Genomic DNA, 16,031 nt, shown 5'->3' with positions numbered 1-16,031 from the left:
CAAGAGAGGTGGACTTCTGTAGTGTCCGTTTTATGTTTCCCTTTTTTATTACCGAAAGTTACTTCCGCGCAATTTTTTGCACGAAGCAGTTAACGTTGACACATTTTGATTCAAGAACTAAATATACGTTAGTGTGGGATGCTTAATTGTGATTTTGTTTGGCACCACCAATGATTCGACGTTCGTTTAATTTGGAGATTTTCTCCCTCCGGTGCTGTGAGATCCGAATTACTGGGTTTTACAGTACCTTTGCATGATCTCGTTTGGTCTGAAAACTAAATAAGTTATCGCTTGTCTAGATTTATTCTTAATATGAGGAAAAAACAAGAACAGGGAAAAAAAATGGCAGCTATTCATTCTCATGCGCCAGCAGTCGCATTTCGTTTTAATAGCTCGGCTGGACGACCGGCGCCACAGGGATCTGAAGGCGCGCGCTCTCACAAACCTGCTTTTCTTGCATCTTCTTCCTCGCAGGCCATCATCGTTTGGCCGTGACAAGGTCGGTTTACGGCTGGCACTGCCTGGGAGAAAGCTGCCCTGGAAAATCAGGTCAGTTGGCTGGAAAGCAGTCCGATTGTTGTCGAACAGCGAACACAAAAAATGCGGCCGTTATAGTTGAACACACCATCGCTTTGTTTTCCTACGCAAACTGAGAATTGGTATACCATTTAGCTGCCATACGCGACTCGAACAACTTTAAATTGTTGCCAACGAAAATGTCTGCGGGTTTTGCTTTGAAATATGCCCCCAAAGAACTAAAACCGTAGAGAATCACCTACCAGTTATTTAGCGAGGCCTTGTATAAGTACGCGTCATGAACCAAGAATTTGCCAGTAAGAGTTTTTCGTGTTTTTTAGTTCGGTTTCTTTGCTCAAGACGCATCATTTTTTAACTTTTCCTTTAAAGTGCACGCGAAATTCGTGAGCAATATGACTTTTCATCGGCCCGCCATAACACGGGCTACTTGGAAAAATTGTTTACAGTAAAGTTTAACTGAGTTTAACTGAATAACGTTCAGAAAAAAAAATACCAAAGTTGCAAAACAAGTGCGTTGTCCTGCGTATGTGCACGAAAATTTAGTGCTGAGGGGCTCGTTGCAAAAATACAAAATGCAGTTCAGCTGAAAGCCCATTTCACTGTATTTCGCTCGGCAGTTTTTATCGAGATCTTTTTTGTTTATCGAGATCGAGACCTTTATGTGTTTGCCCTGTTTGTTGACAACCACAACTGGTTACTAATACCGAGAACTGCGCGACCATATACGAGGGAAAACGAAGCACTAGCCACGGCTGCCGATCGTTGTGCACACATCGTCACTTTGTCCTGGGGTGAAACTCCACTGTACCCGATGCCTCCACTTAAGCCCGTTTCCTACCCGAAAACGGCTTCTCGAACTATTTTCTATCACTAGGTACAGCTGACCTGACCTGCTATAAGGATACCACCAACCGTTAAAAAACCATCGCAGAAAAGCCTCCACAGTCAATTGTGGCCTGACCGCACCATTTTTTTTTATCAATCCCAGTTAGTGTCTTTTCACTCAAGCCAAGGCTTTCGATCCGGATGTGGTCCTGCATGATCCTGCAGGACCACAAAACACATGTTGACATCACTTTGCCGCACCGCTGCGAAGTTTTGTTGTTTGTTTTTCCGTCTTCTTTGATTCATCGCCGCCGGATCACTTCGTTACGCAAGATGCAACCAAATGGCCCCAGCAATATGGTGACCACGCGCATCAGTTACTACCGTGTTCGAGATTCTCGTTGGTGTTGCAGTATCCTTATCCGAAAGTTCACCGTCGGCTTTAAATGCCGCGCGGCCGAAAGCGAAGGGCATTCTGATCTTCGAAGACCACCGAATGCCCTTCCTGCTGAAAAATGTGGAATCTTGAGCGAGTCGGTTCAACATTATCAGAACACCGCAAAGACAGAAACATGAACAGAGTACTCAGAAAGGGCACTATCGCTATCGCTGCCGCCGAATTTTTCTCTTTCTTTTTTGTGGGCACAAGTTCGCCTAGTAACAAATTCGTTTGAGTGCTTCCGCCGCCAGCTTGCCCGTGGCTGTCGTCAAAGCCGCGTGAAAATATGCTATCCCTCGCTTGCTTTTTACGCTTCTCTAAAGCTGTTGCAGTGGTGGTGAATGTAGAGCCCCGGTATATCTAGAATGAGCATAGAAAAGCCAACATATATGCGTTCGTGAACATTCCAATAATCATTGCACTAGCTTAGCTTTTATAGCTTCTATGGGACAGAATTTTATGTCTTACAAGAGAGCTGATGCTCTTGATTATTTTTTTGCATCCAAGGATAACGAAAAAATAAAGCGGAATTCTGGACCATTTCTGAAAAAAAAGAAAAGATATTTGTCCAACTGAGAAAAACAAACGACCAATTTCAAACCCCCAATTCTGAAAAAAAAATATACCGCAGGGTATACTGTAGCCGCAGCAGCCGATGCTTCAGCGGTAGCGACACGTGATTCAACCTTGTATGCCGAGAAGGAACTATCAACGGGTGCCACGGCATGATATCGCCATTCCTATCTTGCTGCGTGCAACAACTGTCACAATTGCGCCAATGGTATTACTATTAAAACTTCATGGCCGCTTCTCGCCGTTCACCTTGAATTTCATTTTTTTTTTTTCAGACGCAGGACCGCTGCAGTGACTGCATTCAATTAAGATCTGCTTTAAACATCAGGTAAGAAGAGTTGATCTGGTGTCTCGTATTTTCTTGCACGAAAGGAATTACTTTGTGATATCCGAAGGAACAACAACTTCAAATAACTCAGGAGCATTGTTGCCTGTGCTCTTTGAAAATCACAATTCATAATGCAAACTTCTGTATCAGTACACTTGCATGCTATAAATGTGTTTATGCAACAATCGCAAAAAAAACGTGAGGGTCGCTGTCTAAGTAATGCCTCTTATTTTCTTGGAAACTGGGAACAGCACAGCCGCTCTCTAGTGCAACTTGACGGCTGTACAACACCCAGTTACTGATATCCTCTTACGCCAGCGATGAAGCGCTTCTACCCATATGCACCCACAAATGACTGCGAAGATGTAGGCAAACGGAAACCACGTGAACCAGGGCAGCAAAGAAATGGGATGGGTTAGGGCGAAGTGGAAGCGTTGAGTGAAACAACAGGTGCGACGAAAGGAAGAGCAGCGGGGACGAGCGGCATGTGCCGATGATGCGAAATAAGCCACGTGACCACTGTGCTGATAGCGAAAATGACGCCGAGACTTGTCTGAGGAATTTAAAAAAAAACAGCTTTCACTTGGAAAGACGAGTCGACAAAAGGAGCCTTTTGCGGCCCTGCCTTAAGTTCAAGGCATCTCGCGCAGGCTGAACAAAATTGGCCAGGGGCTTGGCGCCAAGGTTGCCCTTTCTGCTCCCCACAAGTTTAAAGGTGTCTGCACAAAAAGTTAATCCGATAGAACCAACAGTTGAGGAAATGGGATGTGGGATTCGCGATGTTTCACCTTTCGTCAACTGCTCAACAGGGGTTGTGTACAAAATAGCTTTTTCATGTGATATGTCCTGGGTGGGGCAAACTGCGCGGTGCTTAAATGAACGGCTCCTTGAGCACAGAAGAAATTGTCGCTCCCTGTTGGGGCCAGAGATGTTGGCCAACCACTGTCTGAAACATTATCATTTAAAAAGACCGTAATCCAAGCAAGGGCAAAAGACATGAAAAAACGTCAGGCAATCGAGGCCTTCCGAATGGCTTCTGGAATGAAAGGTGACTACGCAAGTTTCCCATCGGTCGCCCTCATCCGGAGGGAAATTATGCTGCGTAAAGACAAAAAAAATCCGCATGAGTGTCAGCTACGCTTGTGTATCAGTAATTATAAGGCAGGGTGGATACGGTTACGCATGTGGTTATGGTTACGCAGGGTGGATAAGGTAATGGAGAGGGAACAAGTGCGAAGAGGCGGTGGCGCGAGCCTTCCCCACTCTCACCATCCCTCTCGTAGCGGCTTTGCGTGAGCCGCGGTCACGGTGCAAGAATATTTTAGGTGTTGACAATGACCTCCCGCCGCGGCGGAGAACGCGCACAGATCTTGTTCGCCCTCTAGTATATGCGCCGACCGCCGCGGCGCTGGGGCGCTGCGGAGCAGTGGCCATTAGAGTTACTGTATATGCCATTAAAGGGCTTCACCGTATACAGTTGAAAGCAGCGGGGCTGATTTTTTTAAAGCATTGTGGTTTAAGGACAGTGAAGGAAAAATAGATTTTAAGCGGGTAGAAATAATCTAGAGAAGGTTATCGTATTGGTGGCTAAAATCAAGACAAGAGTGAAATTTCACGAGTAATGGCTGGGTGGCTTGAGCCACCGCCCGATTTAAAGGGTCCGTCCGTCCGTCCGTCCGTCCGTCCGTCCGTCCGTCCGTCCTCCTTAATAAGGGCTCAGGGTGCCTAAAATGTGGCGCGAAGACGTATTCGCAGTTTTTTTTTTAATATTAGTGCTCATTCAGACTTTATTTCAGCATCAGACGAAACAGTCTGATGCAGGGACAGAAGCTAAAGGCTAATGGTGCCTGACGAGGCCTCTGACCCTACACAGCTCACAGCGGTACAGATACAACAAGCATCTTAGAACCAAAATAATAAATCGTGCCTCCCAGCGGTAGTCACAAAAGATAAAAAAAACGCAACATTTGACACCTGTACAGAAACGTATTGCATATACAGGTGCACACACAAACAACAAATCACACATAATCGGACGTTACACAAATAACTTGAACAAATTAGCACAAATAACTGCTGTACAAAATAATACATAAATGCATAATGCACTTTTTAAATTTCAGTGAAAACTTCATAATACTGTTTGAAGAGACACAAAAGCAAGACACAAGCAACTGAAAGTCATTTTAAGTTATACAGAGTTTTGTGTTTATTTTATGAGACGACAGTAAAACATGAAAAACACTGTTCAATTATGACTATATTTTGGCATTTTGGCTTGATCCGGTTTTGTGCCGTCGATCTTCTGATCTAAAGGGATAGCCAGCAGATTAATCATCATCGTCAGTCATCCGCTCGCGGAGCGGTGGACGCGGCTAAACGGTTTGCACTTTCGGTGCCGTTTAAGGCTGTGTTTGCGCTGCCAGAGTGTATCACAAGGGGTGGACTGTTAGGTTCTCGGCTTTCACGTTGTGGTAGGCACCGTGCACGAACAAAGTTTGCTAGAACTAGCTTTTTGTGTCGCGGTTTGGGACCAGCCGCAGTGATCGTTGTGCAAACGCACGTGGGCACGGGCCGACGCCGTGGGCGGTCGTTGCTGCCTATGCACATGGTACTGCGATGTGTTGGTTGCTGCTGTAGCATACCTGAGAAGTCCAGCCGGGGCCAGGAGCCGACTAGACACGATTATGGGTAAGACGTGCTTCGTACCCAAGGGCAGGTCGGCCTACCAGAGTTGTCCGGACCAAGTGTCACTTTTTAAAGCTCCGTCAGAGCCTGCTCGCCTAGAACTTTGGCTCCAGGCAATGCCCAGAGCAGATAGAATATTGCAACCCAGCGATCACTCCTGCGCGAAGCACTTTTCAGAGCATACGATATAAAATCGCACTACGCCGAGTTCAATGGCAAGGCCCTTTAAAATGTACCCAAGAAACCGGTGCTGCTGGCGAATGCTGTGCCCAGTATTTTTCCCGATGTCCCAAATGTCTGACAAAACAGGCAAAATCAAGAATGCCTCCTGGAAAACGACAGTCTGCAGCCACGTGTGCCAAGCAGGCAAGCAAGCGGTCCGCACCCGCCGTTGCCGCACTGCTCTCGGAGACAGCCTGTGAAAAAAAAAAAGACGCCGATCCATCATGGAGCCCTCAAAATAAACTGCGCACAGGTGGCATGGATGGATGGATGGATGGATGGATGGATGGATGGATGGATGGATGGATGGATGGATGGATGGATGGATGGATGGATGGATGGATGGATGGATGGATGGATGGATGGATGGATGGACGGATGGACGGATGGACGGATGGACGGATGGACGGACGGACGGACGGACGGACGGACGGACGGACGGACGGACGGATGGACGGATGGACGGATGGACGGATGGACGGACGGACGGCTTTCAACTGTAGGGTGAAGCCCTTTACAGAAAGGCATCAAGTGTTCAGCCGTTTCCTCCTCCTCTCCACACGCACCGCATAGAGTGTACATCTCGATATGTCAGCCCGCAAAACTCCCGTCCTGGCCTCGAAAAACAAAGAGCTTCCCCGACAATTATCGTAGATATTTTCTTTGGTAATTTCATGCTTTATTCTGTATGCTCCCAGTGCCAATTTCGTCAGCATCCCTGTTGTCCACAGAGCCCTCTCTGTTTATTTAACCTTTTTCTTAACCGATAATTCTTATCCCCCCCCTCCCACTACTGCCCATATATTTGCTTGTCAGTTTTCTAGTTCGCTTTCTCCATTTTGTGTCGACATTCCTCATGTACAAGTAACTGAAAACTTTCCTAGCCCACTGCTTTTCCCCTATTTCTCTCAATCACTCCTGAAATTCTAGCTTATTGCTACCTTCTCAGCCACGGAGGTGATACGACGGCGCGCCTCCGCCGTGCAACCGCCGCGGAGAACATTCGGACGAACTTCCGAAAATGCCGAGAGAGGGCGCCACTGTGTGTCGGGCCGGTCGGGTCTACCGTGTCCCATCGCCGCACTATTCTAGCGCTATCTCCGCGCGTGGTGCTCACTCCACGTGCTAGCTAGCTCTTGTGCTGTGCTTGACATTCGCCGTCGCTCTCGCGCTCTTGACGAGAATCATTGCTCGGAGAAGCGATTATTCTCACCGACCATTGCGCACAGTCGCACAGTCATGAAAAAGTGACGACATGGGGAGAAAGTGCTTCGTTCCTCGATGTAACTCCGGTTACAAGACGTGCTCTGAGAAGGTGTCCCTGTTTGCAGCTCCAAAGGATGAGGACCGCCTTAAAGCGTGGCGACACGCCATACCGCGCAAGGACCGCTTGCTGCAGCCGACTGACCACGTGTGCGAGAAGCACTTTGAACCGAGCTTCGTCACTAAAACATGGGAGGCTCATTTCAACGGTCAAGTGTTAGCAAGTGCGCCACGAATAGCTACTTTGGCTGGTGACGCCATTCCGACGATTTTTCCCGGATGCCCGGATTACTTGTCGAAGAAGACAAAACGAAGAAAAGAGCCTATGGATCGTCAGAACCCCGCCGCTCCCAAGCGGCATCGTGCTGCAGACGACGGCCCATTGGGCACACAGGCACCCAACGACGGCGGAACTTCAAGCGAATCCCTGCAATCATCCAGTGTGGACAATGGAAGTGCGCCTGAAAGCTGCTCGAGTTCGACTAGTCCGGATGCTGAACTCAGGAGAGGGCCTTTTGATGAAGTTTTTCACAATCCTGGGTGCATAACTTTGCCAACTGATGCGTGGGCATGCCATAAGACTGACATCGATGGGGTGCGGGCGATTGTGTTCTGTGAGGTGCAGATTTCTCGAGCCGCAGTGGTACTGCCCGATGCTGTTGAACCTGATGGCAGGTATAGCTATATGGGTGCTCCTCCTAGCCATATAATAGTAAGGAAAGCAATCAGCATCGACTCGGACCTTGTTGTAACTGTTGCCTTGCTAGGTAAGCGTGTGACTCTTCAGTCTCTTGAAGTTCCTTGCGATATAGCATGCACTGCTGATATTGAAAAGCTGTTGCTGCATGTGCACCAGATGCGCTTGTGTGTTGGTGGACCAGGAGTCAAGCAGTACACAAATGTTCGCCCAGCTACTGCCTTTGTTGACATCACCAGCCGGTGGCGGCACAATAACTGTGCTTTCTTTGTAAAGGGTACCGAGACTGCATGCCCGCGCTGCAAGTGCCTAGAAACAACGGAATACACTACAAGCGCATGCTGAGCAAAAGTACAGGAAATAAGTCCGTACGATACGTGCGCATGACTACTGCTAAAAAGGGCGATGGTGCTCTCTTCAGAAGGGCTCAGTATGCTTTGAAGAAATCGGTTAGCCGTCTGACAAAGAGAGTGAAGGCACTGACGACTCAACTCAAGGACACTCAAAAAAAGTTATCGTCCATTTCTGATGAGGCCCTAGATGACAAGCTACGGCATTTGAGGCTTCCAGAAGGGCAGACAGCAGCTATTAAAGAATGCATAGCAGCTGCCAGATGCACCAACAAAAAGAGCAGACGCTATACCGAAGAATGGCTTTTACTCTGTCTTCTCTTGCATATACGCAGTCCATCAGGGTACTCTTTCCTAAGAGACAACAACATCTTACCACTTCCTTGCACATCAACTATAAGGAAGTACTTATCTATGGTGCGTGTTAATTGTGGCTTTGACACCCGTTTCCTCTCTGCCTTCAAAAGAAAGCTGGCGACAAAGGATAGTTTTAAGCGGCATGGAATTCTGATATTTGATGAGATTCATGTCCGCAAGGAAATGAAAGTTAATGCGAGAACAATGACCTACATTGGTCATGCGGACTTCGGAGACGAGGTACAAGCACCCAACCAATTGGCAGACCATGGACTAGTCTTCGCGTTCCGTTCTTTTGGGGAAAATTATTGCCAACCTATTGCAGTCTTTGCAAGCCGCGGACCAACGAAAGGGACAATACTGGCACAACTTATAATGAAGGCTATCCTTCTACTTGAAGATGCTGGTGCACTTGTCGATGGAATTGTGTGTGATGGTGCTGCAACCAACCGGTCAATGTGGAAGCATTTCGGTGTAACAGGAGTTCTAGAAGGCGCTAGAAATAGCTTTTTGAACCCTGCATGTGACGACCGTGATGTTTTTGTTTTTTCGGACGCACCACATCTCATCAAATGTGTACGGAATCGCCTGTTGCAGTACAAAATGTTTAGCATCAATGGGAGCCGAGTGTTTTGGTCGCATTATGATAAGCTCTTTGTGGCGGACATGAAAGCTGAAGGCCGACTCAGGGTATGTCCAAAACTGTCGTTTTCTCATTTGAATCCAACTAATACAGAAAAGATGAGAGTAAAGCTGGCTACTCAGCTTTTTAGTATGAGCGTTGCAAACGGCTTGCAGTTTTATTCCAAGAGAGGAATAGAGGGACTCCGAAATGTAGAAAGCACAGTTGAGTTCACAGTCAGAATTAATAATTTGTTTGATGCACTAAATCGCAGACATCCAAACGAAGGGCTGAGGTTGGGTGGCGAGGACTTTAAAGTGCTGGAGTCTTCTTTACAGTGGCTGAATGAGTGGGAGAAGGATGTCAAGGCTGGAAAAATTGATCGCCACAACTTTTTATCAGACTCAACTGCTGAAGGGTTGCGAGTGACCATACTTTCCACAATGCAGCTTTCAAAACACCTTTTGGAAAAATGCGACTTTAAGTACGTCCTGACAGCAAAATTTAATCAAGATGTTCTGGAAAAATTTTTTGGCGTCATCCGTCATGCAGGTGGCCAAAATGAACACCCCTGTCTGCCAACTTTTCTGCAGCTTTACAGCATGCTGTCTATTTACAGTCTTATGAAACCGCCTAAGTACGGGAACTGCCAGTTGGAGGCTAAAGAGGAACCGCGTCTGCTGAGTCTTTCAGATCTGACAGCTGCATTTTTAGAAGATGCGCCTAGTCAGTCTCGATTGGAAGAGCTTAAGGCAAAACTTGATGGCTATGTGGAGAACGAAATTGAATGCGAGGCTGTGTTTGAAAATGTCTCCATGGCGACCAGTGTGACAGATTGCATTGTTTACTATGTGACAGGCTTTCTGTCCAGGAAGCTACTGAAAAACACGTGCTGTTCACAGTGTAGACTCGGGCTAGTAGCAACAGATAATGTGGCAAGAAAGCCTGAAGCAGCTCTCGTAATGTGCAAAACCCGTGGAGGGCTTAAACATCCTCACTCCGCGCTCTTCTACTTTGTGAAGCAGACAGAAGAAATATTTCAGAAGCACGCTGATGACAAAGAAGTGTATGACATCACCATTGACTACGCGCTAGAAAACTTCAATTTCTCTTTTCCGTGTCCAGAACATAAAAGAGATATAATGGCACAAGTGTTGCACTACTACGTCGGATTGCGAATGCGCCAGTACTGCAAACAGCTCAAGAAAAATGAGCCCAACAAAAGCCAAAACCTTCGCAAACTATCAAAGCTGGCATAAGTGGCATGCTGCCTTTTTATGGAACAACGTAATGGGTTGTCAGCAGATGATACTGTGTATAGGACTATGGCTAAATATGTACAGAACTACGTTTAGAGTTCAGAGCTTCCATGTGTGTTGTCTTTTTCTGCCGTTGCTGTCGATATTTCGTTTAAATTTAGGTCACTGCCGTCTTTGTTACTTGTCAAGAACTGCTAGCATCGCTGATGATTACTTTGCTGTTCACTGGCATTCGTCAAAATAAATCATGTGTATCGCAAACTCTGCCACTTGCCTCATTTTCTTTGTGTTGCGGAATCGCATCTGCAGCTTGTTTGCAGTTTACACAAGTACCAGCTTGAAGCATTAAAAATATAGATATGTGTTATCCACTCTCATGAAACTGAGTTGGAGGCATTGGGCAAGTGAAAAATAAATTAAAATGGTAAAAACTGAACATATCAAATCACAATGCGCCGCCCCAACAGCACCACACTCCGCAGTTCGGCACATCGCGATCAACGCCGATTTCGCGTTTAAAACCGCCTATATTCGCTTGCAATGCAAACAAAAGCGTTCAGCGACGATAACAGTGCCGTACAACGTCAATACTGTCCGTTTAAGGAGCGTAAATGAACGCCGCAGCGCCAGAGTTCACTGGATCACCCGTAAGACGGAACGTGAAACAGGCTCGGCAACGGGCACGGGCGGCCCGAGTCACGCTAACGCCATCTAGAGGCGGACGAGGGAAGTAGGGACAAATGTGTCTCGCCTCCGGGGGCGTCGTCGTATCACCTAAAGTACTTCTAACACCGTGTTCTCAGCTCTCGAACGACACCCATCCCACATCACCGTGTGCCCCCTGAGTTGGTGTATTGTCATGTGCTCCCAAAGCAAGCCTCCCTACGCCGCGTTGTTTGATTTCTAACCTTGCTTGACCATCTGGTCTCATGCACAGGACCGCATTGCTGAAAGTCAAACAAGAAACCATCACCCCTTTCCAAATCCCTCTTACCACTTCGTACCTATTGTAATTCCACAATGCCCTACTTTTCATGACAGCTACTTACCTACTAGCTTTAATAATACATATTTTCATTTCAAGCCCCATAGTGCGGGGCAATCCGCGTTCGAGAGAAGCTCAAGGAGCAGCGAACAAGATTTGGTCGCGCCGCCGGGCGCAATGTCAACACCTAATTATAAGTCGAACGCCTTTATAACGAAGCGCTCGGGACCTCCAAAGTCCTTCGTTATACAGGTCACTTCGTTGTAAAGGTCGCGCACAGTAACGCACGCGATAGACCAAGCCTAAGCACGTCCAGCAAAAGAATACCTTTATTTAACTTGAATTCAAGAGATACTTAAGAAGTCGGTAATTTTCTTCTGGACACTTCGTCCGATGGAATGTGCAACCGCAGCCGATCTTATCACATCAAGGTTCACGGAATGCTCCGCGGCAAAACTCGGGAGCAATGCAAGGTACAGCTGCAGAGCATCGAATGCCGCTATGGCCTCTCTTGTCGTCAAAAGTTTTGTTTCGTCTGCAGGCTCTTCATCACTGCTATCTTTGTCGGCCTCCGCTTCCTTCCCATCCTTGACTGCTTCGACGATGTCTTCAGTCGTCACTTCAGAGCAGGTCATCACGTCATCGTCAACCGCGACGTATTCGTCAGCCGCCACACTCACTGCTGTGTTGCAGGAAGCGGCGTACGAGTTGAGCGATTCCTGGAGCTGTGCAGCAGGGCAGGAACAGTCGCTGTCATCGGCACGCTCGTCAGGTGCGTCGCTAGCGCTGTCCTGAGCTGTAGCAAATCCAGCCTTCGACCAGCAATTACGCACGACGTCTGGCGGGACGCTCCACCAAGCACTCGTAATCATTTCAATGGCTTGGCGAACGTTTACCCTAGTTGGTAGCTCAACCTTGTGCTCCAGGTTTAACAAAATTCGCTGCAGCAGTCTTGTGCGGTAGTGCGCCTTGGTCGACCGTATTATTCCTTGATCTAGCGGCTGCAACAGGGAGGTGCAGTTTGGTGGCACGAAAATTACATCCACCTGCTCTAGCACCGGGATCTTGTTGTGCGTGTGCACAGTTGTCGACAACAAGGGCAATCTTGCGGTTCTGCAGCCGCATCATTTTCTCCATTTGCAAAAGCCAGGCTTGGAACAACTCCGCCGTCATCCAGACCTCTTTGTTGGCCACATACTCAGCCGGAAGGCAACGCACGCCTTTGAAGCGCCGTGGTTTCGCAGACCGTCCTACCACAAGCGGCTTCAGCTTCTCCGTACCTGCACCGTTACAACAAATCAGCGCGGTCAAGCGTTGCTTTGACTTCTTGCCACCTTTGAAACGATCTGTCTTCTCGCAGAGTGTTTTCTCAGGAAGCAGCTCATAAAAAAGGGCAGTTTCGTCTGCGTTAAATATATCTTCTGGTCTGTGCTCCTGCAGCCCCTTAAGCAGCTCCGACTCACGCCAGTTGGCAAGATCGCGCGGCGCGTCGGCTTCTTCTCCCGATACAGTTTTGAATACGATGCCATGGCGTTGTTTGAAACTCCGCAGCCATCCGCACGTTGCCTTAAACGTATCTTCAACACCGAACGCTGTAGCAAACTCCTTCGCTTTCTCGCAGAGCAAAGGCCCGCTGACTGGAACCCTTTTCGCGCGTACGTCTGCGAACCACGTGTAAACGGCGGCGTCAACATCATGGAAAGTGGCTGCTCGAATCCGCTTCTGTGACGGATCTGTCTCACGTTGTGACACTTGCGCTTGTATTCTGTCCTTGTCTTTAAGGAATGTTGACAGCGTCGATGCACTGATCCCATATTCGTCTGCAACGTCTTTATTTTTACGGCCACCCGCGGCATCACTGCCAATTTTGCAACTTCTCGTCAAGGGAGAACTGTCGGCGCTTCGATGTTCCTGAACTGCTTGGATTCATTGCGTTAATCCCGAGACGGTGCAACAAACGCTGCTTCAAACGCGCCGAGCAACGAAGACAAAATGGCTAAAACCACGTGTGCTCAGCTCGGTTGCAAACTCATGCACACGCTCAAATGCAGGGAGAACAAATGTGTCGGGAAGCGCTAGCTGAAGATGACCTCGTCAATCGGTGCAATACAGCCCGCTGCAGCCGACGGCTTCGTCGGCGTTTTTGAGGTTGTTGCGCATAGAGTTCTCCAGTGGTGGTTTCCGCGGCTACAGCTTTGTTTTCTACACCTCATTGGAACTCTTTATACTTAGCGCCGCCGCCGAGAGAGAGCGCGGAGATCGCTGTGCCAAGTTTTGCTTTTTTCCCGGAAGGCAACGCTAGTGCTGCTCGTCAAAATGTTCGGCCGCCCGGGCCACTGCACCATTTTTTTCTTTGGTTGGTGTGGCGGTTGCCATGGCGACTGCGGAGTTCGGATTTTCCCGCGCGTTTTTGCTGCCATATCGAGCGTGCTCCCCGTGTGCACCGTGGCTTTGTCGCAGCAGCGGAGGACAATGGAGGTGCCGCTACGTGTTTTCGTTGTAAAGCAACAAATCAGCCGGCAGGGGCGCCTAAATTTCTTCGTTGTACAGGCAAATTCGTTGCAATGGTCTTCGCTGTAGAGGCATTCACAATACATATGAAAGATAGGAATTCGGCCGGGACAAACGAAATCCTTCGTTATGCAGGTCGTTTCGCTGTAGAGGCGTTCGACTTATTCTTACACCGTGGCCGCGGCGGATGATGGTGGTGGTGGAAAACATTTATGTACGGATACACTTAAAGGGCCCGTGCCCACCCCAGCGCAGCAGACACTCTCTACCTCTCTTTGAGCGAGCCTCCTCTCCTTCCATTCCCTCCTCGAAATTCTTCTCTCCCGCTCCTCGTCGAGTAGGCTCGGCAAGGCAAAATCACCCCTTCCTTCTCCGGTGTAAGCCGGAGGCGTAGTGTCTGTGGAGTGCGTCACAGGGCGACGTCATGGCCCCGCCTTCAATAGAATTCTTTTCTTGGTTTTTGCATTTTCTCCGCACACTGAACGATCGAGAGGCGCGATCGGCTCGACCACCTAGACTTGTTAGCGAGCGCATCCTTTCATACATCTGTTTGTCATTCCCAGTTAACGAGCCACCTTTTCATTTTCTTTTAGGCCTCCCCACCGTTTTACGAGCGGAGGGGCGGAAGTCGGTTGTGTTCGAAACACACGGCGAAGCGCGGACCCGGCAACCGCCCGTTTGCTTTTCTCCATGCGTGTTTGTGTTCTGTGTGTTTGTGTCTTTTCTCCGCTCCAAAGCATATGTCATTCATTGGAGTCAAGGCGTACGCAAGATGCACGAAAGATAAGCGGTGTGTGTGCGGAGCGGTCAAGTGGGCGAGCGAGGGAAAGGCTCTGCTGCACTACTAATTAAAACCTTGTTTTGGGGGGCTCGCATAGAAGAAAAGAAACTGAGAAGGGAGCGCGCACGCAGAGCGTCTCGTGACGTGATCATGGCGGGGGGGGGGGGGGGGGCGAACCAACTCCCTCAGTTTTACTATTTTTTTACTTTTTATGGCTAGGGTTCAAGGCTGTCGCCGCACGCTCCCTCCGCAGTTTTTTTTTGTTCCTTCATGCGGGTTTGTAGGCATGAGCCAGAACAGAAGGCGCTGCGGAAAGCCTTGTGCAGACGACGCGACGCCAAGGCTACGCCCAACCTTCTCCCGTCAGTCAGAACGATGCACCAATGGAGTACCTTTAGCGAAAGTAGCCCCCCTTGACGTCAGCGGGGTGCAGAGTAGTGGGCCGGGCCCGTTTTTGAAGGAAGGAAAGAACGAACGGGCTTTGATTTGAATTTTCGCAGCTTTTCGGGGCGCGCATGGCTCTAGTATTTTGCAGAGGTTATCTTCGATGCCTCATCTATGCAGTGGGCTTGTTTTTCAAAAATGTCCGGACCCTGGGCAGTGGCCCTTTAAGGAGGTTATGCATGAGCGGGTGCTGCCGCAGTCGCGCCAGGTCACGTGGGCTGTAGCGGGTAACGGGAGGAAAGTGCCAGCCTCTTCTATCCCGTCCCTGGAGTCCGCTGAAACCATAACTTCGTACATCATCCGTTGTGAACGTAGCTGAAGGAGGAATTGGCGCTAGTGTCTGTAGTAAAGAACAAAATCTAGCCGCAAGGAAGGTTAAGAAAGGTCTCTCTTTCTCTCTTCTCTCTTTCTCTCTCCATCTCTCTCTCTCTCTCTATTCCTTTTGAATTCTGGCGCTCGCGGCCGTTGCAACCGCGTGTTTCGTGAACTCAGTCAGTCGTGTTATCTCGGGCACTGTCACCTGCTTTGCGGCGCCGGTCATAGACACTTTGGGGCGTCATGTTCCTTCATGTGTTATTGATGTCGGTGCTGCGACAGCTATGGTGGTTGGTTTTGTGCTTGTGACCTTCGAAACTGCGAAAAGTGCAGCGAGACCCGCACGGATACAACGGAAACCGCTAGCTGCGCTCGCTTCCTCAGGAGCCACAGCTCATTTCGGTATCGTGGATCATGACCTGTGATTGTCACTGCTGTTGACGAAGCAGTTATCGGGTTTGGTCCGCAAAGAGTCGGCACATCGTGGGAACCGATCACGAAACTGTATGTTAACTGAATTTTTTGTGTTCATGCGTTTACATAAATATACTATTTTTTTTTGCAATTATGTACGACTGTGATACATCGTGCATGCATTAAATAGCGTGCGCTTACGGTGCATAGACTGCTCCTTCTGTATTGCGTGAACGTAGTGCATCATCCAGGATTGAACATGAATTATGCATTGATGATCGATGTACTGAAAATGTCAGCTGCGCCGTTTGAGATAAACAACACCTCTGGTGCGTCGACGCACATTATCTGTATTGTACGGAATGCTGTAAAGTAGACATACAGTGTATTTTGAGAAATCTCTCTTTTAGAGTGAAAGTAA

At 48.5% G+C, this 16,031-nt stretch overlaps 1 pseudogene; it reads right to left on the bottom strand.

Annotated features, from left to right (window-relative positions):
- Positions 1-1,540: 1,540 nt before the first annotated feature.
- On the bottom strand, positions 1,541-15,857 carry LOC149353285 (uncharacterized; annotated as a pseudogene).
- Between the last annotated feature and the right edge of the window lie 174 nt (positions 15,858-16,031).

This window comes from Amblyomma mixtum, chromosome 3 (genome assembly GCF_055824585.1).
Source record: "Amblyomma mixtum isolate Tamu chromosome 3, ASM5582458v1, whole genome shotgun sequence".
Classification (NCBI taxonomy): Eukaryota; Metazoa; Arthropoda; class Arachnida; order Ixodida; family Ixodidae; genus Amblyomma; species Amblyomma mixtum.
The sequence above is the reverse complement of the archived record's forward strand: the minus strand, read 5'-3'. Positions and strand labels throughout refer to the sequence as shown.